We start from the raw sequence: 22,241 nt of genomic DNA on the forward strand, positions 1-22,241 counted from the left end.
CCACCTCTTGCATCTCCCAGGCCTTGTGTCTCTCAGGTTTAAAATTCAGGTTCCCAGGAGAGAGATTCTGAACGAACCCTCCTGGGTCACTCAGCAACGGTCAGGGGTCAGTGTCACAGTGCAGATGTGGAGGAATTGTTTCAACAGGTCCTGCAGTGAAGCCCAGACACATCTGCCACTACAGATGTGCACATCTGGTCTGTGCTGCTCCCCTGACTCTCAGCCAGGGCCTTTGCTCTGTCGCACACAGCACCGTCAGGTAGCTGCAGCCTAATCCCAGTGACAGGCCAGCCAAGGAAACTAAAGGTGCTATTTGCATTTTAATAAAGGATGTCCACAGACCAAAGGCCTTTGAGTCCTGAAAGACCGATTCTCCCAAATGATGGAAATTCTAGGCACTGTAACAGATGGGACACCAGGGATAAGGCACCCTCTCCTGGTACCTCCTGCCACATCACACAAGGGTGCCTCCAACTCATGAAGTTCCCCTATTTCTCCCGTTCCCCCAACTCCTTTCCATCTCCCTCTCCAAGGATTTAGTAATATGTCGTCTAGACACTACTGCTGCTGTTTCTCCTCCATTAATCCATTTTAATTGGAAAGTTATCATAATGCAAACTCTCTTTGGTATTATTTGCAGCTCTGCATTATTAGAACTTCACCAACTCGCTTTCCCAGCAAATTAAACTTGTTATGGAAGCAATGAGATCAGCTGCTCATATTAAATCCGGCGTGTTGTTAAGTGGGGTTGGGAACAAGGCTTCCTCAGCTGGGTGGGGTACCATTGCTGGAGGCGTTTACAATGGCACACTGTTTCTACACTGGGGATTTGGCCTCTGTGCCCAGTTCTCCTGTTTCTGGCTGAGCTCTCTGTGCTGGAAATTAGAGATGAGAAGAAACAGGGGACAAAAAAACCTCTGGTGGTATCTGGCCTCTCACCCCAAACCCAGGGCAAATGGCAGTGATGAGAATGTACATGGGCCTAATGCTTGTTATATTACAAAGCACATTCAACTCTTCCTCAGAACCCTGTGAAGCAGGAATTCTCGCAAAGAGGGTAACTGAACTTCTGCAGGGTTGCACAGGCAACCCTGTGGTCCAGGCTCGTGTAGCAGATGTGATAGAGCAGGGGCCCCACGCCAGGTCCTCTGCATCTAAAACCATGCCACCCAAGGGAAAAAACAGACCAGAGTAAGCAGACACCCTTCTCAGGGCAGATCTTGGAAGATGAGTCATAGAATTCTGTCTTTCTTTGCCAGGGATGGGTCTGGAGGCATCTGCCTCATTTATGGCCAATTGCACACGAGGGAAAGACTGACAGGGCCTCGTGGGGAAAACTTCTCTGATGACAGAGTGGTGTGGAGAGGAACCCTTTTGTTTCCTTTACCCTCTTCCTGTATGGACACAATTTCTGGTGGTTTTAAAAACATGTGCACTAAATCTTTGATCTTTCTCCCCGCCAAAGGTGAAGCCTAGTTCACCTCCCCTTGACTGTGGGCCAGACTTAGTGACCTGATTCTAGTGAAGAGAATGTGACAGAAGTGAAGTTGTGTGCCTTTTGAAGACAGGCCAACAAAGATATTGATGCTTTAGTTTTGCTCTCTCAGACTGCTCACTAGGTGGGAGAATCCACCTGCCGTGTCATAAGGATGTTCAAGCAGCCTGCGGAGACCCACATGGGGAGGAACTGAGACTTCCTCCCAACAGCCAGCACAAATTTGCCAGGCATGTGAGTCAGCCGCCCTGGAAGCTCCTTTTCCAGCCCCAGCCAAGCCTTCAGATGGCTGCGGCCCTGGCTAGCATCTTGACAGCCCCCTCACGAGAGACCTCAAGCCACAACTCCCGAGTCAAGCTGCATTGTTTTAAGGCACTATGTTTTGGGGTCATTTGTTACACAGCGATAGATGACAAATACACTTCATAAAACCATCTTGGAACCATGAAATGACAAGAGGTTGCCTGTTTTGAGACTTCTCGGTACATGAGATAATAAAAACCCTTAATTCATGGTTAGTCAGGGATTCGGTTACTTGTCACCAAAGGAGGAAGCCCACCAGCTCCCTACTGCCCCAGCCCAGAGGAGATGTAGGCTACTTCCAACCACATTTCATTGGCCAGCAGAGGTCACATGACCTCCACCCAACTAGAAGGGAGGTGGGGAAATGCCAAGAAGTACATGAAGGCTTCTAGGAGGAGGAGGTAGGGACAGAGTTAGGCCCAAAGGATGAGTAGAATTTTGATGTTGGATGGAGTGAGAAGAGGGAGACAGGGGACTTAGAGGATCAGGCCACAGAAAGCGATGGATGTTGGCCTGACCCTGGCGTTGAATGAAACTCCCTATCCTCCCTGACAGGCCCACTGGAGGGCTGACTAGCGTTCCCTGTGAACCTTCTTGCTGAGGGTGACCGTGGGCCCAGCTGAGGAGAAATGCCCCCGAATCCTCAGGGTCTCCTTCTTGTCGCCAATGCAGTGGGGCCCGCGGGAGTCTCTGTTGCTCTCTCAACCTCAGCCTGTGCTCTTCACCAGAATTCACCTTCCGTTTGGATAAAGGGGACTGTGTGAAGCTGGCTCTGCATCTCTGTGCAGCCCTGGGCAATGAACCTCAGGAAAAGTTTTCTGGACAAAACTTAGACCTCACTAATGAGGCTAAATGATACATGTACATTGATATGTTGGGATGGAATAGAGGCCTTGTGGAGACACAATATTCTTCTCCCTAATTGCAGAAGGTCAGGCACTGTGATGGGCCTGGGGGCTCTTGGGATCCTGGATAAGAGACTGTCTGTGTGACAGTCCATGGATGGTATGGAAATAGCCACTCACTGAAAGGCTGACTTTCAAGTGGTTCATTCTCTGGAGTCACCAAGATGGCGGGTCTCTACAGCAGGTGGACTCAGAGGTGTCACGTCATCCTGGCCCCATGGTGACTGAAACCAGTACAAACTGTCCTGCCCTGTTCCCACGCCAGTGCATTTCAAAGGACAGGGAACCTATGGACCTGGTGTTGAATATTGCTCCCCATTTACCCTTATCTGTGCAAGTCAGTTAATTTTGAGAAACTACTCTTTCCTCCAATGAACATAGACCAGTAAGATTCCAAAGGCAGCGAGTGTGGAGTGCCCTGCAGACCTGTAGTGGGGTGTCAGAAATTCAGGGGTTCTCAAAAGGATGCCCCAGGTGCACAGATCTGTGGAGACATCCATGGCATCAAGTCTCTTGGGACAGGGCCCAGGAATTGGCATTTTCCTAAAAGCACTCCAGGTTATCCTGACCCACTCTGCATGTTTGAATGCCACCCGATGAGCCTGTCTGTGCCCTGAGATGGCCTGGCGACTGGGCAGGCAGGGTGATCAATCCGCATGGGGGAGTTAAAGAGGCCAAGGCAATACCCAGGGTCACCTGAGGGCAGGGTGGGGTCTGGAACCTCACTCCTTAGGCTCTTTCCACTGGCTGCAGTGAGGTCCCTCGCCCTCCTAGGAGGGGGTGGGAGGCCTTGCAGCTGAGGAACCCAGAATCAAGGGATGATAGCCATGAGGGGAAGCAGGATGCCCGCTCACGCCATTCGTGGCAATGGGCTCTCTGCCATCCCCAGCCCACATCCCTGGTTCTGGGAATATTCATACAAATAAGAAATGTTTACATAATGCTTCCTATGAGCTTGGGCACTGGCTGCAGAGCTTTGCATGGACTAACTCAATCAGTCCTCCCATTTACCCTCTGAGACGGGCACTATTATTCTCCCCACTTTACAGATGAGGAAACTGAGGCACTCAGAAAGGACTGAATGTCCAAACAGGCTCTCACGCCCTGAAGCTGTTGAGTGGGCATTCCTTCTGGGCACTTTTCCAAGCCCTGATTTTACAGAGAGACACAGCCCAGAGAGAAGAGGGAGTCACACCAAGTCCACAGCAGAGCTGGGGCCAGGTTAGGGTTCTGGCTTTTGGGTGGTCATGCTGCCTTCCTCAGAAAGGGTCTGGCTACAGGGCTCATTACTGATGCTACAAATTGAATGAAATAGCTGCTTGGTTACAAATTAATAACAAATTTGTTTGTCATTAAAGCAGCATTGTTTAATAAAATTAGTTCAGCTGAGTGTAATTACCTTCATATAAAATTCCCCTTTAAAAATTACTTAGATAAATCTAAGCCAATTAGGCGGTGTAGCAACTGGGGTGTGGGGTTTGGCTCTGAGCTTAGGTTAGGTCCCTGCAGTGACATCCCAGGGCAATAGTTCAGTTCCTAAGCCCTTTGGGCGATACCCCTGGGGACCTCTTGAAGGCCCAGTGGAGAGCATGTAACTCAGCTTCTCCAAGGCAAAACCGTACAGGGCCTTGGACAGATCTCTCAATAAATCTAAAACAATCTTCTTCCTAAGTAGGACCACCTCCATTTCTCTCCCCCCCCGTTCCAGCCGTTCACGCTCATTCCTGAACTCTGGGTTTCCAGGTCATTTCTCTCCTCAGAGACTTCCAGGGCCTCCCTATTGCCCGTAAGACACCATCCCAAACCTTGATCTTATTATTCAACGCCCTGTGAATCTGGCCTCCTGGTAATTTAGGGAAAATGATAACCAAATTGGGAATCAGGAGACTGAGGTCTTAGCTTCAGCCCTGGCCTAGTCCGTGCTGGGTGTTCTCAGACAGACCCCTTCACCTGTTGGGGCTTCCATTTACTCCCCTATAAAATGGGAAACACAGTAGCTTCCTTCTCAGGCGGTTGTGAGAAGCACAGGAGATTATGACCGTGGGGATTTATAAACCACAGATGCCCTTTGAGGCCTCCCTTTTGCTCTCTCCCCCTTCTTAGCAGCTGGCCTGCTTTGTTGGCCTGGCCACTCAGCTCACCATCATTTCTGGGTCCCCCTTGTTGCTAGGGCCATGCAGCCCTCTCTGGAACATCCTACCTCCTCTTCTCTGGTTAACTGACTTAGGTTTTAAGGTTCAGTCAATACCCTCCTTCCTATATACTCCTGCTGGCCTCTGAGCCACCTCCCTGAGCCCCCGGAGCCTGACCTTGGGATTGCATCCCCAGCCAGGAGTGGAAACAGATGAATGGTTATAAGGTTATAAGGTTTTGATGCTTATAATGTTTTATAAGGTCCCAAACATTCTAGTTTTATGTCATCGTTTCTTTCGGGGATTCTCTGGAATATCTTCAGTAGAAGCAAAAGATGCCCCCCTGGATGGGCCCTCAGAGATCAGCGGGTCCCATGTCCTCATTCACAGAGGGGGAAATGGAGGCAAAGACACTTAGTGGCAGGACCAGGCCTGGTTCTCTTATCTCTTCACTTCCAGGCCAGAACTTACCCCAGCCTGTATTTTCCATTGTTTCTGTTCTGCTCTAACCCCCCTCTTTGCCCCTGGCTGAGTTTGCCCGTCATTTCCTGAACAACACTCTGAAATTCCACTGCCTGGATTTCCTGGGCAACTTACAGGCCCAAGATCCCCAAATGGCCCAGCGGAAAGCCAGTGGAAGGTAAAGATGCCGAGTAGGGAGGACACAGTGCCGCACAATTCCAGGGGGCGCCGCTCACAGCCTATACCGTCCCCTGGCATTGCACAGCCCACACAGCTGTACACTGTGCCCCGAGGCCAAGAACCAGGGAGTATGTAGGCGTGTAAAGAAAAGACCCAGCTTAAACTGCAGGGACGTGGCTGAGACGAGGAGAGAAGCGGGACATGAACTCAGCAGGGAAGAGGACAGACCTTCTCCCAGAAAGCCCTGTATGTGGCATGTCATGGGGAGCACCTGCAGCCTGCAGGGGGGCACAAACACACTCTGCAGCTCCAGGCCTCAGGTTCCTCGCTTGTAAAAGAGTGAAAACAACATGCCATTTACAAGGGCAGGTGATGAGAAAATAGGTGTGGCCGTGCTTCGGAAGCAGAAGGCAAAAGCCGGAAGCTGGGGACGTCAAAGCCAATGAACGGATGGCAGAGCACAGGAGTATCTGGGATGGGGGCTTAGGGTCTGAGAAGCCCCTTCCCTCTGCTCTGAGCCTGAGGCCTGGGCTGATGACCTGGTAGAAGACCCTGTTTCTGGGTGGAATTCCAGCAGCCACCAGGGAGCCAGGGGTTTTGTGACAGTGGTGAGTGAGACTTGCGGGGCAGCAGGGTGGGATGGGGACACTGGCCTTGCTTCCTCTGCAGAGAGACGGGAGGACATTCCGCTTGGCCCTCAGGTTCTCCTGACGCTCCCACATTCCCAGGGCCCAGACCCCTGGGGCGGCCCCTCCTGAAAGGCCTCACCTGTCATCCATCCAGCAGGAGGGCTTGGGAAGGGGACAGCAGCGCGCATGGGCTGAAAACTTCTGAAAACACGCTGCCTGGGTGCCAGCCCCCTTGTTGGCCCCCCAGCTCCCTCTAAAGGCCCTTTTGAAGGGGACCTCGGAGCTCTAATGAGTTGAGAGCTTTTATGGGAACTCAGGCAAACCAATTAGGTTTGCTTAAAAATATTGTATTCATTAGCATGAAAATAAAGCTGAACTTTTTAGAGATAATTGCATCTTTTAAAATGTGGTAGTCTTTGTCTGGGCTTGTCTCATAAATATGCATGCTGCAGAATCCTTTTGGAACCATGGTCTCAATCATGAGTAACACACAAATGCATCCAGGGTGTTAATATTCTGACGAGAGTGGGGCCTCTTGGGCAGGCGGTGCCACTGGTGGTGGCCTCTGGAGACGGCCCTGTAATCCCCCAGCTGCAGCCTGTGCCTCTCACAGGGACGGAACGCTGGCTCAGATCCATGATACCACAGACCAGGGCTCCAGTTCTAAATCGCTCCCTTCTGTGTGGATGTTTCCAAGGAGGTGGGCTGCAGGATTCTTGGGCTTGACTCAAGAGGCAGAGAAGGGGGGCAGAGAAGTTGAGCTCAATTTACAGCGGGGGAAATTGAGGTCCCAGGGGTTAAGTGGGTTTGCCAAGGTCACCCGGCAGGGATGGGGCCAAGATGCAGCCCAGTTTACCATCAGAGGCTGACGCTCTTTATCTGAAATCAAGCGAGGGTCCATGCCAGGGAAAGGATTGCATTGACATTTAGCGGGGAAAGAATGCATTTCAGCTTGCGAGCCTGGGTGGCTGGGGGAAGGGTTGGTGGTCCCAGCTGCCGTTTCTATCAGCTGCCCTCCAAGCCACCCCAAATAAACACGCCGTATAAGTTGAAGCAATCAGCTTGCTATGTCAATGCGGCTTTGAGACCATTTCTAAGCAACCCCCTTCCCGACTGGGAGTGCCCCTCAGCCCTCTGGGTAGAAATTTCTGAGCCGCCTCTGGTGCCTGCCTACAGGAGTTCTTTTATCCCCCTTCCCCGCTCCCTCCTTTCCTCCCAAGCAGAACAGCTTTATAAGATTAATATCCCACTAGGATGATAGGACTGGCCCCCAGGGAAAACTGTGAGCTCAGTGAAGTTTCATTTCAGCAATCATTTTCTAAGTCCTTGCGTGGTCCCACGCACCAAGCTAAGCCTTAGGGGGACTACACAGGCGGTACGGGGGCCTGCCTGTCCTAGTTCACCATCAATGGGGAGGCAGGCACATTTGTCAGGGGCCTGAGACCCCCGCTCTTTGCAAAGCCACCATGTGGGGAGTGAGGCATACATCCGGTGGGTGGCAAGGCTGATTGTGGCCAGGAAGCTGCCTTTTGAAGACCAGGTGGGATTTGGGCTGGCTTCGGGAACCACTGGAGCAGAGGCAGGCTCAGGGTTTGGAATGTGTTGGGGCAATATCAGAGTCCAGAAAGTTTTCCTTTGCTGCTTTCCAGCGTCCCTCCAAAGACTCCTATCTCCTGTCCGAGGGTTCTCAGCTGCCTCCTGGCTGCCCCTCCTTCCCACCCCCAGGCCACTGCAAGGTGTGCCAGGCCTCCGAAGTTACCAAATAGGAAACCATCTATGTCCAACTATGACCAATGGGGTAGAACGTGCAACAGCTTTCCAAACTCATTCTACGAGGCCACCATCACCCTGATACCGAAACCAGACAAAGATGCCACACAAAAAAAGAAAAGAAAATTACAGGCCAGCCAATATCACCGATGAACACAGATGCAAAAATCCTCAATAAAATACTGGCAAATTGAATCCAACAATACATTAAAAGGATCATACACCATGATCAAGTGGGATTTACCCCAGGGGTGCAAGAATTTTTCAATACCCACAAGTCAATCAGTGTTATATACTACATTAACGAATTAAAGAATAGAAACAAGATGATCATCTCAACAGATGCAGAAAAAGCTTTTGACAAAATTCAACACCCATTTATGACAAAAAATCTCTCCAGAAAGTGGGCACAGAGGGAACATACCTCAACATAATAAAGGTCATATATGACAAGTCCACAGCTAACATCATACTCAACAATGAAAAGCTGAAAGCATTTCCTCTAAGATCAGCAAGAAGACAAGGATGTCCACTCTCACCACTATTATTCAACATAGTTTTGGAAGTCCTAGCCATGGCAATCAGAGAAGAAAAAGAAATAAAAGGACTACAAATTGGAAAAGAAGAAGTAAAACTGGCAGTGTTTGCAGATGACATGATACCATACATAGAAAATCCTAAAGATGCCACCAGAAAACTACTAGAGCTCAACAATGAACTCAGTAAAGTTGCAGGATGCAAAATTAATACACAGATGGGACTTCCCTGGTGGCGCAGTGGTTAAGACTCTGTGCTCCCAACGCAGGGGGCCCAGGTTTGATCCCTGGTCAGGGAACTAGATCCCACGTGCATGCTGCAACTAAGAGTTTGCATGCCACAACTCAGGAGCCCACCTGCCACAACTAAGGAGGCTGCATGCTGCAACTAAGAAGCCAGTGAGTTGAAGCTAAGGAGCCCTGGAGCCGCAACTAAGGAGCCTGCCTGCCACAGCTAAGAACAGGCGCAACCAAATAAATAAAAACAAAATACCGGAAAACCAAAATTAACACACAGAAATCTCTTGCATTTCTATACACTAAACAAAAGATTAGAAAGAGAAATTAAGGAAACAATCCCATTTACCGTTGCATCAAAAAGAATAAAATACCGAGGAATAAACCTACCTAAGGAGGCAAAAGACCTATACTCTGAAAACTATAAGACTCTGCTGAAAGAAATCAAAGACAACACAAACGGAGAGATATATCATGTTCTTGGATTAGAAGAACAATATTGTCAAAATGACTATACTACCCAAGGGAATCTACAGATTCAATGCAATCCCTATCAAATTACCAATGGCATTTTTTGCAGATCTAGAACAAAAAAATCTTAAAATTTGTATGGAAACACAAAAGACCCCGAATAGCCAAAACAATCTTGAGAAAGAAAAACAGAGCTGGAGGAATCAGACTCCCTGACTTCAGACTATGCTACAAAGCTACAGTCATCAAAGCAGTGTGGTACTGGCACAAAAACAGAAATATAGATCAGTGAAACAGGATAGAAAGTCCAGAAATAAACCCACACACCTATGGTCAATTAATCTACGACAAAGAAGGCAAGAATATATAATGGAGAAAAGACAATCTCTTCAATAAGTGGTGCTGGGGAAACTGGATGGCTACATGTAAAAGAATGAAACTAGAACAGTTTCTAACACCATACACAAAAATAAACTCAAAATGGGTTAAAGACCTAAATGTAAGACTGGATATTACATAACTGTTAGAGGAAAACATAGGCAGAACATTCTTTAACATAAACCACAGCAATACCTTATTGGATACATCTCCTAGAGTAATGAAAATAAAAACCAAAATAAACAAATGGAACCTAATTAAATTCAAAAGCTTTTGCACATCAAAGGAAACCATAAGCAAAAGGAAAAGACGACCCACAGAATGGGAGAAAATATTTGCAAACTATGCAACCAACAAGGAGTTGATTGGCAAATTGGATCCAACAATACATTAAAAGGATGTATAAAAAATATATATATATAAATATATATATAAAAATATAAAAAAATATATTTTGTATAAAAAAATATACAGACAGTTCATGCAGTTCGATATCAAAAAACCAAACAGTCCAATCAAAAAATGGGCAGATCTAAATAGACACTTCCCCAAGAAGACATACAGATGGCTAAAAGGCACGTGAAAAGATGCTCAACATCACTAATTACTAGAGAAATGCAAATCAAAACTACAATAAAGTATCACCTCACACCAGTCAGAACGGCCATCATTAAAAAGTCTACAAACAGGGCTTCCCTGGTGGCACAGTGGTTAAGAATCCGCCTGCCAATGCAGGGGACACGGGTTCAAGCCCTGGTCCGGGAAGATCCCACATTCTGCGGAGCAACTAAGCCCGTGCGCCACAACTACTGAGCCTGTGCTCTAGAGCCCGCGAGCCACAACTACTGAGCCTGCGAGCCACAACTATTGAAGCCCGCACGCCTAGAGCCTGTGCTCCGCAACAAGAGAAGCCACCGCAGTGAGAAGCCCGCACACCGCAATGAGGAGTAGCCCCCGCTGGCCACAACTAGAGAAAGCCCGTGTGCAGCAACCAAGACCCAACGCAGCCAAAAATAAATTAAAAAAAAAAAAGTATACAAACAAATGCTGGAGAGGGTGTGGAGAGAAGGGAACCCTCCTACGCTGTTGCGGGGAATGTAAATTGGTAGAGCCACTATGGAGAACAGTATGGAGAGTCCTTAAAAAACTAAAAATAGGGCTTCCCTAGTGGCGCAGTGGTTGAGAGTCCGCCTGCTGATGCAGGGGACACGGGTTCGTGCCCCGGACCGGGAGGATCCCACATGCCGCGGAGTGGCTGGGCCTGTGAGCCATGGCCACTGAGCCTGCGCATCCGGAGCCTGTGCTCCGCAATGGGAGAGGCCACAGCAGTGAGAGGCCCGCGTACCACACACACAAAAAAAACTAAAAATAGAGTTACCACAGGATGCAGCAATCCTATTCTTGGGCATATATCTGGAGAAAACTCTATTTGAAAAGAGACATGCACCCCAATGTTCATAGCAGCACTATTTACAATAGCCAAGGCATGGTAGCAACTTAAATGTCCATTTACAGATGAATGGATAAAGAAGATGTGGTACATATATATAAGGGAATATCAGTCATTAAAAAGAATGAAATAATGCCATTTGCAGCAACATGGATGGACCTAGAGATTATCATACTAAATGAAGTAAATCAGACAGAGAAAGACAAATAGAATGATATCACATATGTGGAATCTAAAAATGATACAAATGAACCTATTTACAAAACAGAAACAGACTCACAGACTTTGAGAACAGAGTTGTGGTCACCAAAGGAGAAAGGTGGTGGGGGGAGGGATAAATTAGGAGGTGGGGATCGACATATGCACACTACTATATATAAAATAGGTAACAAATAGAGACCTACTGTATAGCAAGGGAGCTCTGCCCAGTACTCTGTAATAACCTCTATGGGAAAAGAATCTACAAAAGAATAGATATATGCCTATGTATAACCAAATCACTTCGCTGTACACCTGAAACTAACACAACATTGTAAATCAACTATACTCCAATATAAATTAAAAATCACAAAAAAAAGAGAAAGTGCATCACCTTTATTTATAGCCTGCCGACTTTCGTCAAAAAACCAAGTAGGTCGAACCACATGAAATTGCCAAGTTCAACCATTTTGCAATAAAATGGTGATTTTAACCTCTATGGATAAAATCTGTGTGCAGGTGCAGATTGAATGCATTATCTCATTTAATCCTGAGGATGTAGCCATGAGAGAGATACTGTGACTACCACTGCCATTGTACAGACAGGGAAACTGAGGCAAAAAGAACTGAACTTTCCCAGGCCTTATGGAGCTGGGCTTTAGCCCCAGCTACCTGGGCCACGTGGCTGTGCCATGAAATACAGGCACCATGGGCTTGGAGCTCACCAGACAGAAGAACAAAATGTAATGAAAAAAGAGGTAGCTGGGAGTGGGAAATGGCATCACGTAACTCTGACGAGACTTTGGCTGTTAAAGGCAAAATATGATTCCATGCTTCCTAAGGGAGGAGGCGAGTGGGCAGGGGGGAGGAGCCTGGGCAGGGTCACGGTGTTCTAACCACTACAGGGAAGGGCCTGCCTGTGCAACAGGGACAACTCCAGGAACGCGGCACCATCTCCCCAGGGGCCATGCAGACCAGCAAGAGGCACCTCTCTGGTTTCTGTTTTTAGAGCAAGAGCAGAGGTCATAGTGGTGAAGGCCAAATCACAACGTTAAGGTCAGAGATTGGTTTGGAGGGAGGACACCAAAGGCTTGACCCCAGGAATGCAGCTTCCTGGTGATTTGTCTTAACACATGGAACCTTGAAGTGGGAAAGCGCCTTGAGGCATCCCATTGTCAGATCTGAATTTGAATCCCTGTCTGCCACCTGCCTGGTGGGTGACCCTAGGCCGGCTAATTAATTATATCATTTTATACCAAGGTTAAGTGGCCTCTGGAACCCTTTTCTTTCTATGCTTAAAAATTCCAGAAGAACTAGTATTGTAATTATAGGGACTTAAAAAAGAAACCCAAAATGGATTTCTAATTTGTAAAGAGTCAGGTCTGGGTCCATGGGATGTGGTTGGACACTTCATTGAGTCCTCTCATCCCATATCATTGTCAATGAAGGCTGATCTTACTTGGTTCTTAGGATTCATTACAACTATGTTAGAAATTGGAGGGCAGGTGGGGTGATCAGTGATTGCCATAAACCTCATACAATAAGTGTATCATGAACATCTTTTCATGTCCATACTTATAACACTACCTCACACTTTTTAATGATGGCATAATATTCCAAGGCATGCAGGTACCACGTTTGTTTAAAAGCAATATATTAGTCTTTTTGTCCTTTTAAAAGTAATACTTTTTTGCCATTACCAGTAATTCTGTAATGACCAACAGGGTACAAATACATTTGTAAATAATATTTTGTTTGATAACATTGTGCATTACACGTTTACAGATAGTATTTTGTATGAGGACTTAGAGGAATTGCTGCATTAAATGTACATGCATTTAAAGTGTTGATAGGTACTTTCAAATTACTCTCAAAAAAGAAAAATCACTTTACTTCTAACAAGTATATGAACATGTCTATTTTCCCAAATCCTCTAAACAAGGCTATCTATCTTGTGCCCATTATTCTACATGTTGATTCTTCTTATTGATTCTCAAGAACTCTTTGTATATTATGGATATTTACCCTTTGTCAGTTATGCATCATGGTACAAATATTTTCCCTGATCTTTTACTTGACCCTTATCTTCATTTATAGATTTTTTTGCCATGCAAAAAGTTTACAATTTTATGCAATTAAATCTGTAATTCTTTTATGGCTTCTGGATTTAATACCTTGAATAGGAAGTCATCTTCCTCTCCAAGATTATAAAAAAAAAATTTACCCTATATTTTCTTCTGCTTTAAAAAAATTAAAAATACTTTTTTGCAGGGGGCGGTGGGGCATGAACCGGGGAAGGTAGTGTGTAGTCGTTGTGCTCTTCACCACAGTGCCCTTTTGGTTCTCTTCACTTCACAGCATATGGTAGGATTTCACTTCCTGCACTCCTTGTGGTCGGGTGGGGTGGTGTGACTAGCTCTAGCTCAAGTTGTGAGCAGAATTGATGGGGTCACCTCAGGACCAAGCATTTAATTGCTAATGCAAGACCTTCCAGTCCATGCCTACACCCTCCATGGCAACATTTGAGATGGTGGCTGCCCCGTCAGCTGGTCCCTATGTGATTTTAATGAGCAGAGCCACCCTACCAACCTGCAAACAGACATGTGCCCCGAGCCAGAAATCAGCCTTCAGTGTGTTAAGTCACTGAGATTTGGGGCAGTTTATCACCGCAGCACAGCATAGACTACCCTGGCTGATACCTTTGCTTTTTTCCATATGGACAGCTCATTATCGCCCTTCTGTTCTTTAAAATGGTCCATCTTTCCCTGCTGATATAAAATGCCATGCTTATCACTTCCCCAATTCTCATATATACCCAGGTATATATCTGGACTCTTGAGTGCCGTCCATACATCCACTTGCCTATTCTTCTACAAAATCAACTGTTTTAAATGGTAAAGCCTCAATAATATATGTTGATGTTTCGCAGAGCAGGTTTTCAAGCTTATTTTACTTTTTCTTATTATTTATTTCTTATTCTTGAATTTACTCTTTAGGCAGACTTTAGAATTAGTCGTTCAAGTTTCATAAAAACCCCATTAGAATATGGGTTGAATTGATACATTAATTGAAAGAGAATTTCCGACTTTACGTATGGAAACTTCCTCATTTATTCTTCACATACTAATCCTCTTATACTTTAAGAAATATTTTCTGAGCTCCTACTGTATGCCAAGCATTTTGCTGGTACCAAAGATAAAAGATGAACAGGGCAAAACCCATGCCAGAGAGGCTCACAGTCTAGTGGGAGATGGGCAAGACCATTGATGCTGGTCCTAAGGGGGAAGGTGGGAGCCCAAAGACAGGATGCAATGAAACTGTTTCGTAGTTTGAAGGGGAGTTAGCCAGGGAAAGGGCCTACTGGGCAGATGAAAAGGTATGACCAAAGATTCCAGGTGGGGCTGTGTCAGGAGAGGAGGAGGGAGGTGAGAGCTGCCTCTGCTGTACGTAGTGTTACAGAGTCTGGGCTTGACCTCCAGAACAATAGCGCGTGGCTGAAGGGTTTTAACTGAGACTGACCCTGTGGCCTGAGTGTCCCTGTATATGGGGCATGGTCTGCTAATTTAACTGAGAGGAGAGGAATCCCATAATTCCCATATTTAATCACTTAAGTTCAGAGTATAAACCAATCCAAAGGATATCAAATGGCTAAGAAAAAAAGACTAAGACCTACAACTAACTAACATTCATTGAACACCTACTATGTGCCAAGAATTTTCATTGGATTTAGGATTCATTGGTATAGGATTCATGTTGTCAGTGTCTGGCCAGATATTTTTACATAATAGAAAACCTCACAATAACCCCAGGTTCTGTGGGTATGATTCCCATTTGACAGAGAAGAAAAACGAGGTTCAGAGGGCTTAGGTGATTTACCCCAGGTCCAAGAATTAGTTAGCAGCGGAGCTGGGACAGTCCAGCAAGATCTTGCATTTCCAAATCTAGGAGCCTTTCGGCCTCTCCACAGCTGCGACTCATTATAAAAAGGAACTAGTTCTCAGCCTGGGGAGGAGAGGGAAGGCTCCTTCTTGGCCAAGTTTCATCTAATTTTCCATCAGTAGGTGTCAACTGTGAACTAGTCAGAAATGCTAAAATAACAGCTTAAAAACATAGGAACAGAAATGGAAATATAATTTTAGCGGGCCTCACCAGCCCCCTCCTGAAGATAAGTGCTGCTTTTGGAGTATCTGTTACAGAAATGTAACACTTAAGAACTAAACTCACAGGAGTTGCTGGCGATGTGCAATTTAGCAAGTTGGGCTGTTAAAAAAGAAGGGAGAGAGAGAGAGAAAAAAAAAAAACCCAAAAAACAAAACTCCACAGGCAGAAAATTGAAAACAAAAAGAAATGGAGAAAAAAAGCCACACAGCATTCCTACCTCTGATTGTACTTCCTTCTAATGGCCTGGGAAATAGCTTGTTGAATTGAAAAGGTCTTGCCTGTGAGAAACATTAACTCAGAGATGGAGCCTTGGGTGGAAAAGGAGGCTGGATTTAGCCAATCGAGCATCATGGCCTTTGGTAAATTAGCAAGGGCTCATTCAGTGCCTATTCTGTGTCGGGAGTGGTGCTCCCATTGGCCCAGTGGGGGGCTTCAGAATGAGGGAAGGCTGGCATTCCTCCCTCAAGGGGTTTGCTGTTTGAATTTGGATACAACACCCACTGGGACCAATGAAGTGATAATACAAATGCAGGACAAGACCCAGAGATGCTGGGAACAGATCTCAAGCTGAGGGGAAGGAGGGGGTGCAGCTCTGGTCTGGGCAGGTTTGAGGAAGGGGACATGGAGGGGAAACATAGGGTCACAACTTAGGAGCAAGGTCTATATTCCTGTCTCAATTCTGGCCTGGATTTATTGTGTGACTTGGGACAAACCATTTCACCTTTCTGAGTCCCAGATTCGTCATATGTTGAAGAGTGGAGGTTGGTCAGATGGTTTCTAAGGCCCCTTCAGGCTCTGACACCTATGATTCTATGAGTTAGAATGATTAGTAAGGCTGTTTCAGTTTCCAGTAACGGAAATCCAGCTCCAAACAGATTAATCAAAAAGAGAGCATTCACTGGAGGTAATTGTAAAGGCCAAGGGAGGGCTGGGATCAGGTATGGATGGATCCAGGAGCTGACAGAGGGTTCCTTGAGCTCTGTCTTCCTCCTGTTCCATCCCGGTTTATGTTTTCTTCTCTCTGAGCTGGCTTGTCTCTCCATCATAAGGAGACTGTCTTTTCTGATAGCCCCTAGTTGCTCAGCCCCATCTAAACCAAAGGGAATGGGTTTCTTCCAGAAAAGAAAGTTTCAGGTACCAGGTGAAAGGAGATGCAAAAATGACAGATGATCTCCACATGGGCACTGAGTGCATTTTAGCTTCAGATAGAAGAAGAGGAAGAGGTGAGGAGAATTCCAAGGGGAATGCGGGGTCGAAGCTATGCCACAGGCCTGGCCAGAACCTTTGTGGGCCCAAGGCAAGAGCCCAAATGGAGTCCACAGACCATACGTCTAAATATTAAAGAGTCATAACTCACACTAGCAATCTGTTCAATAAAATAGGCTTCTCTGCTCATCTAGATGCAAGTACCTTCATAATGACCTGAAGGCAGGTTCCTATTCAGAATTTTCAGCATCCTCGGAATTTTGCACCAGAATGAGATGGAACAGCACGAGCCTATAGCCTTTCCCTCCTCTTTCCACCCCTGACTCCCTCCCACACTGAGGAAACACACACGTCCGATGTCTGAATCGTTGGAAATAGCTGGCCTGGGCGTACCTGCTGACGCTTCACCTTCAGGGGGATTGGCTTGGAAGGAGGCCTGTGCAGGCCATGCAAGGGGGCTGGGGCCATCTGAGCAGTGAATGCTGTGGCTCCGGATGCTGGAGTGTGGCACTGAGACAGGCTGGGACCTGAGACCCTTTACCGGGAGTGGCTGCACCTAGACAAACGTCTCCTCAAGCAACAGAACACAAAAAAACTATAAGGAACTAAAAATAACTGCATGCATGTGCAGTCGGGGCAATTATAAACAGTAAGATACGAAAAGGCCACAAGCCAACTGCCACTTCTGAGGTACTGGGAGCAAAAGCAGGGTACTTTGCATGATCCCTGCACACAGCACCACCAAGGGGGTGGGCAGACGCTCTAAGCCGCCCTCCGCCTGGCTCAGACCCACCGATTCGCCCCATCCTCACCCCATTTAAGAAAGCAGGCCAGGGGCTTCCCTGGTGGTGCAGTGGTTGAGAGTCCGCCTGCTGATGCAGGGGACACGGGTTCATGCCCCGGTCCGGAAGGATCCCACATGCCGCGGAGCGGCTGGGCCCGTGAGCCATGGCCGCTGAGCCTGCGCATCCGGAGCCTGTGCTCCGCAACGGGAGAGGCCACAACAGTGAGAGGTGTGCGTACCACACACAAAAAAGAAAAAGCAGGCCGCCCTCCTTAGAGGGCAGAGAGTGAGCAAGGGCACCTGTTACCTGTTTTCGTTCCCCCCTCCCCCTGCTGCAGCACAAGTCCCAACAAAACCTTGCCTGAATTTCTTGTATGTCCTCTTATCAATTTCTATTGATTAACGAGCCCAGGGACCTGGTTCGATAGCAGCACTGATAACGGTATGTGGGCTCCAGGTGGGCACATCCTTGTGGCCCCATAGACTGCTCATTCCAAGGAGAGGGGTGTGGCCAGAAGAGGGGCCACCAGAAGAGCCGGGTCCAGAGCAGCGGCCCTCTTGCCCAGATTGAGGGCTGTTACTGCCGGGGAGCCCGGAGCGGAGATGCCCAGGTGGGGTCGCAGAGGAGAGTGAGATTTGGAGGGGAGAGCTGGGAAATAAAATTGAAAATATATTTGGGCTTGATTGAGGATGGCATTGGACTTCAAGCTACAGAGATTGGACTTGTGCTTAAGGGCGACGGGGAGCCCTGGGATATTGGATCCCACATCCGGGAATGTTCCCCTCTCCTGCCCTCGGGGACTCACAGGGGCTGCTTCCTGCATCTGCAACATCCTTCACCTCAGGTTCCTTGAGATTTAGCTTTTCTGTGAGAACAAGTCCTTTGGGGGAACCTTTCCCCAAACCCCACCCTCACCCAGACTGAGTGGTTCTTCGCTTGGACTCCCAGAGCCCCTGGGGTTTTCTTCATCAGAGAGCACATCGCACGGATCCGGCCTCATTCCTCCAGCACAGGGACTTCCAGAAACCAGCTCCCTCCCCACAAATGTTGGTGGAAGGAAGGAAATTACTACAAGAAACACAAGAGAGGTGAACCTAAGAGAAAGCGTGTTGTGAAAAAGTAGCTCATGTGCTTACCTCCTCAGAGACTTGGTTTCCACACCCCAAACCTGCACTCACCTTTAAAAATACATTGAGAGGGCTTCCCTGGTGGCGCAGTGGTAGAGAGTCCGCCTGCCGATGCAGGGGACACGGGCTTGTGCTTCGGTCCGGGAAGATCCCACATGCCACGGAGCGGCTGGGCCCGTGAGCCATGGCCGCTGAGCCTGCGCGTCCGTAGCCTGTGCTCCGCAATGAGAGAGGCCGCAACAGTGGGAAAAAAAAAAAATACATTTAGAATCCGACCGCTTTCACGAGCTCTATCATGACCAGCCCGGGACCAGCAGCCGCCATCTTTGCTCACCTGGATTGCATCAGACCTCTCCTAATTGGTCTCCCTCCCCTCTCAATTTATTTTCAACTCAGCAGCCTGTTAAATGCTAAATCATGTCATCTGTGATGGTTTCCCAGCTCAAAGGAAATGCCACAGTCCTTATAAAAGTCTAGAAGGAGCAGATATATAGTCTGAATCCCCTGGGAGATCTTATGACATGCAGATTCTGATTCAGGAGGTCTGGGGCAGGGCCTGAGATTCTGCATTTCTAACAAGAAGATACTCCCATTCCCTGTGGATGTGATGCCACTGGGCTGAGGACCACACTGTGAGCGGTGAGGCTCCAGGATGGCGCCCCCTCTTCTGAGTGCCTCTACTACCCTCGCCTTCCTTCCAGGGTGACCAGCTGTCCCTGTTTGCCCAGGACTGTCTTGGTTTTCAAATTGGAAGTCCTACTCCCAGGAATTCCCTCCCTGCAACTGTTGGGTGCCCTCCCCCGCCCCTCCCCTTGGGCTCACTTCCTCCCAGGTCCTTCCTCCATCACCACGTCTCAGCGAGGCATCCTCTATACAACTGCTCCCTCCCCAACTCGCATCTTCTGTTCCTCTTTCCCACTTAATTTTTCCTCTTAGAAGTTACCACCCACTAGCACACTACCTATTTTATGTATTTATCTCATTGATTGTGCTTCTCTCCACTAGAAAGTGAGCTCCGCAAGAGCTGAGGTATTTTCTCTCTTTTGTCACCGAGGTACCTGCGGAAACTACAACACTGTCAGACACAGAGTGGACGCTCCGTAAAAATTTCTAAGGATTAAGTGAATGCCTGAGTCTCCAAACCGTTGCTTCTCAGACTTGGATGTGCACACGTCCACTGGGGAAATTGTTAAACTGCAGATTCTGACTCAGGAGGTCTGGGGGTGGAGACTGAGAGTCTGCATTTCTCAGGTCTCCAGGTGACGGGGGTTCTGCTAGCCCATGGCTGGAGGCTCTAAATAGCGGTCCCTTTGCTGCTCTTCCATGTGTCCCCTCCTCTCTCTAGAAGGAGGGCAAATCTGGATTTGGAGGTGGGACAAGGACTCCTTGGAAATGAGAGGAGCAGGTGGGACGATCCCAGTGCCCATGATGAGGGGCCTTCGGCTCTGGTGTGGCCGGGTGGCCATCCAGCTGGCCCATCCGACTGATTGACTTGATGATGAAAAAGGCCCAGACCAAACTTTCCCTGCTCTGAGCTGGCTTTCAGAAAGAACCATTCCCCCTCCCACCTCTCTTCACTGTCTCTACAGCTGGCTTGACGACCAAAAGATTTCTCTCCAGAGTTGGGCTCTGTTTGGCTTTGCACCTGCTGCCGGCAGCTGTCGCTGAAGTTGCCGTTAATGGTACAAATGGAGTCTCTTACGGCCAGGGCCTAAGCCCTGGTTGGCAGCGGAGCTGGGGGTATGTGGGCTGTGCAGACAGATGGGAATTCTGCCAGTTACCGGGATCCAGGCTGCACTGTCAGTCAGCCGGATGGCCAGACAGTGGGCCAGCCAGCCAGACTGCCAGCCAACCAACTCAGAATATTTACCCAGGGAGACTGTTTTAGGGGGCTTGGGGAAGTGTAGATGAGCTCTCAGATTCTAGGAGCACACGTTTTAGGTGAAGTGGGAAGACTTCACCATAGAAAAGACTCGAAGAATAAAACAAGATCCTGGGCCTGACTTGTGTTTGTGGAACCAACCAGGAGAGCTGCAGGAATTCTGATAAATGGGAATATTTCTTCTCCTCAAGACTGTGATTCACTTTACTACAATGTTTCAAATGGAAAACAGATGCTCTCTGCCATACTGCATGTACTCGATTAGAAAGTTGGGACACGTCAAAGCTTTTTAATTTATGGGAGCAAAATAAAGTCATTGGGCATTATTTAAAGTTGCTAAGAAGTCTTAAGGATTTTAAGGTCTGCATACTTGCACTGCCAAGTTTTGGAATTTCTAGCTTTTAAAAATATTAGTATGCTCAAAGATTACCCAAAGTCACTAACGCTGATACTGAGGCAGGTGCCGGCGAGAGCCACGTTTACTGAGCATGTTCTATGTGCCGGGTACATAATCTCATGGCATCTTCATGACACTCCATGAGGTCCCGGAGGTCATCAACCCTGGAGCCACCCAGTTTCCATTTGCCCTTTAGCTGCTCACCATGTCCTGATTCCCATGGGGTACCCATTCCCCTCAATTCTCATTCCTTGTGCTTCTGTAGGTGACTCTACCCCAGTGCAGAGATGTGACATGTGACTCAGGCCTAGCCAATCAGAGCATTTCCCCGGCCATGGTGGTTGGTTCAGGGATGGTAACGTGACCCAAGGAGAACCGATGATGCTGGGGAACAGGATCTGACTACTCCATCAAGGATGAGAAGCTGAGAGGATGTAAGACCAGGAATTTCTGCCTCTAGCTTGTGACCACGAGAGGAGAGCCTCTCTGAGAGCCGTGGGTAGGTGATGTCTCCCCAAGGCGGAGAGCAGAGCTGGGACTGAAGATAGAAAACAAGGGCCTGGTGACATGTTTGCTTGTTTTTTGCTGGAACCAGTCTGAGCTGTTTATTTGTATGTGTCTGAGCTGTTAGAAGGGCAAGTATCACTCATATTTCCATGTTGCAGACAGGAAGGTTCTATCTGTTAAGCAAGGGATGATGACAGTTTGAACTGCTATCTACAGGGCATCCCCACCAGATGGGGGGCTGAGTGAGAGAGCAGGAGGGTGGAGGAGAGCACGGTTTCTGATGGCGTGGCTAGGTGGATGGTGGGGTCCTGCCTGAGAGAGAAACTACAGGAGAACTGATTTGCAGGATGGGAAATGAATTCAGTTTGTGCAACACCCAGGTGGGCATGGAGTCTGGAATTCTAAAGAAAAAGTGGATTGGAGACAAGGGTTTGGATGCAAAAGAAAACCAACAAACCACCACCAACAACAACAAATCAGCTACTCTGAAGGGAGCTCTGTGGTAGGTGGTGTCACTCCAGGTGACCCAGCTGTAGGGAAAGAGGTCTGTTTCCTTGTGCAAGGGTATCTTTGAGTCTCAGGGGCAGAGGATTGAGTTAATTTATTTCTTAGGTCATGGCACTCCTCTTACTGGTCCCCATAAGGCCCTATGTATTTGTTTACATTTGTTATTTATTCCCAATAATCTCCATTCCTGGGACTTCCCTGGTGGTCCAGTGGTTAAGACTCTGCATTTCTACTGCAGGGGGCACAAGTTCGATCCCTGGTCGGGGAAGTAAGATCCCACATGCTGTGCGGTGCGGCCAGGAAAAAAAAAATCTTCATTCCCCTTTCCACCTGTGCCCAGGCAGCTATTCTAATGGGTTTAACATGTATCTTGTAGTTTGGATGTGTTCCTGCAAAATGTTTTGTTGTTTTAACTGATGTAAATGGGATGGTGCTATAGAACTCACTCTATAGTTTACTTTCTTCACAAAGTACCATGTTTTTAAGATGCATCCATGTTGCCATGTGTTCATTTAATCCCTTT

General features: G+C 47.7%; 1 non-coding gene across 1 annotated transcript; it reads left to right on the plus strand.

Annotated features, from left to right (window-relative positions):
- Positions 1-21,913: 21,913 nt before the first annotated feature.
- On the plus strand, positions 21,914-21,986 carry TRNAR-UCU (transfer RNA arginine (anticodon UCU)). The gene has a single exon. It is a non-coding gene; the product is annotated as a tRNA-Arg (tRNA).
- The last annotated feature ends 255 nt before the right edge of the window (positions 21,987-22,241 follow it).

The sequence above is a fragment of the Lagenorhynchus albirostris genome, chromosome 1 (genome assembly GCF_949774975.1).
Source record: "Lagenorhynchus albirostris chromosome 1, mLagAlb1.1, whole genome shotgun sequence".
Taxonomy (NCBI): Eukaryota; Metazoa; Chordata; class Mammalia; order Artiodactyla; family Delphinidae; genus Lagenorhynchus; species Lagenorhynchus albirostris.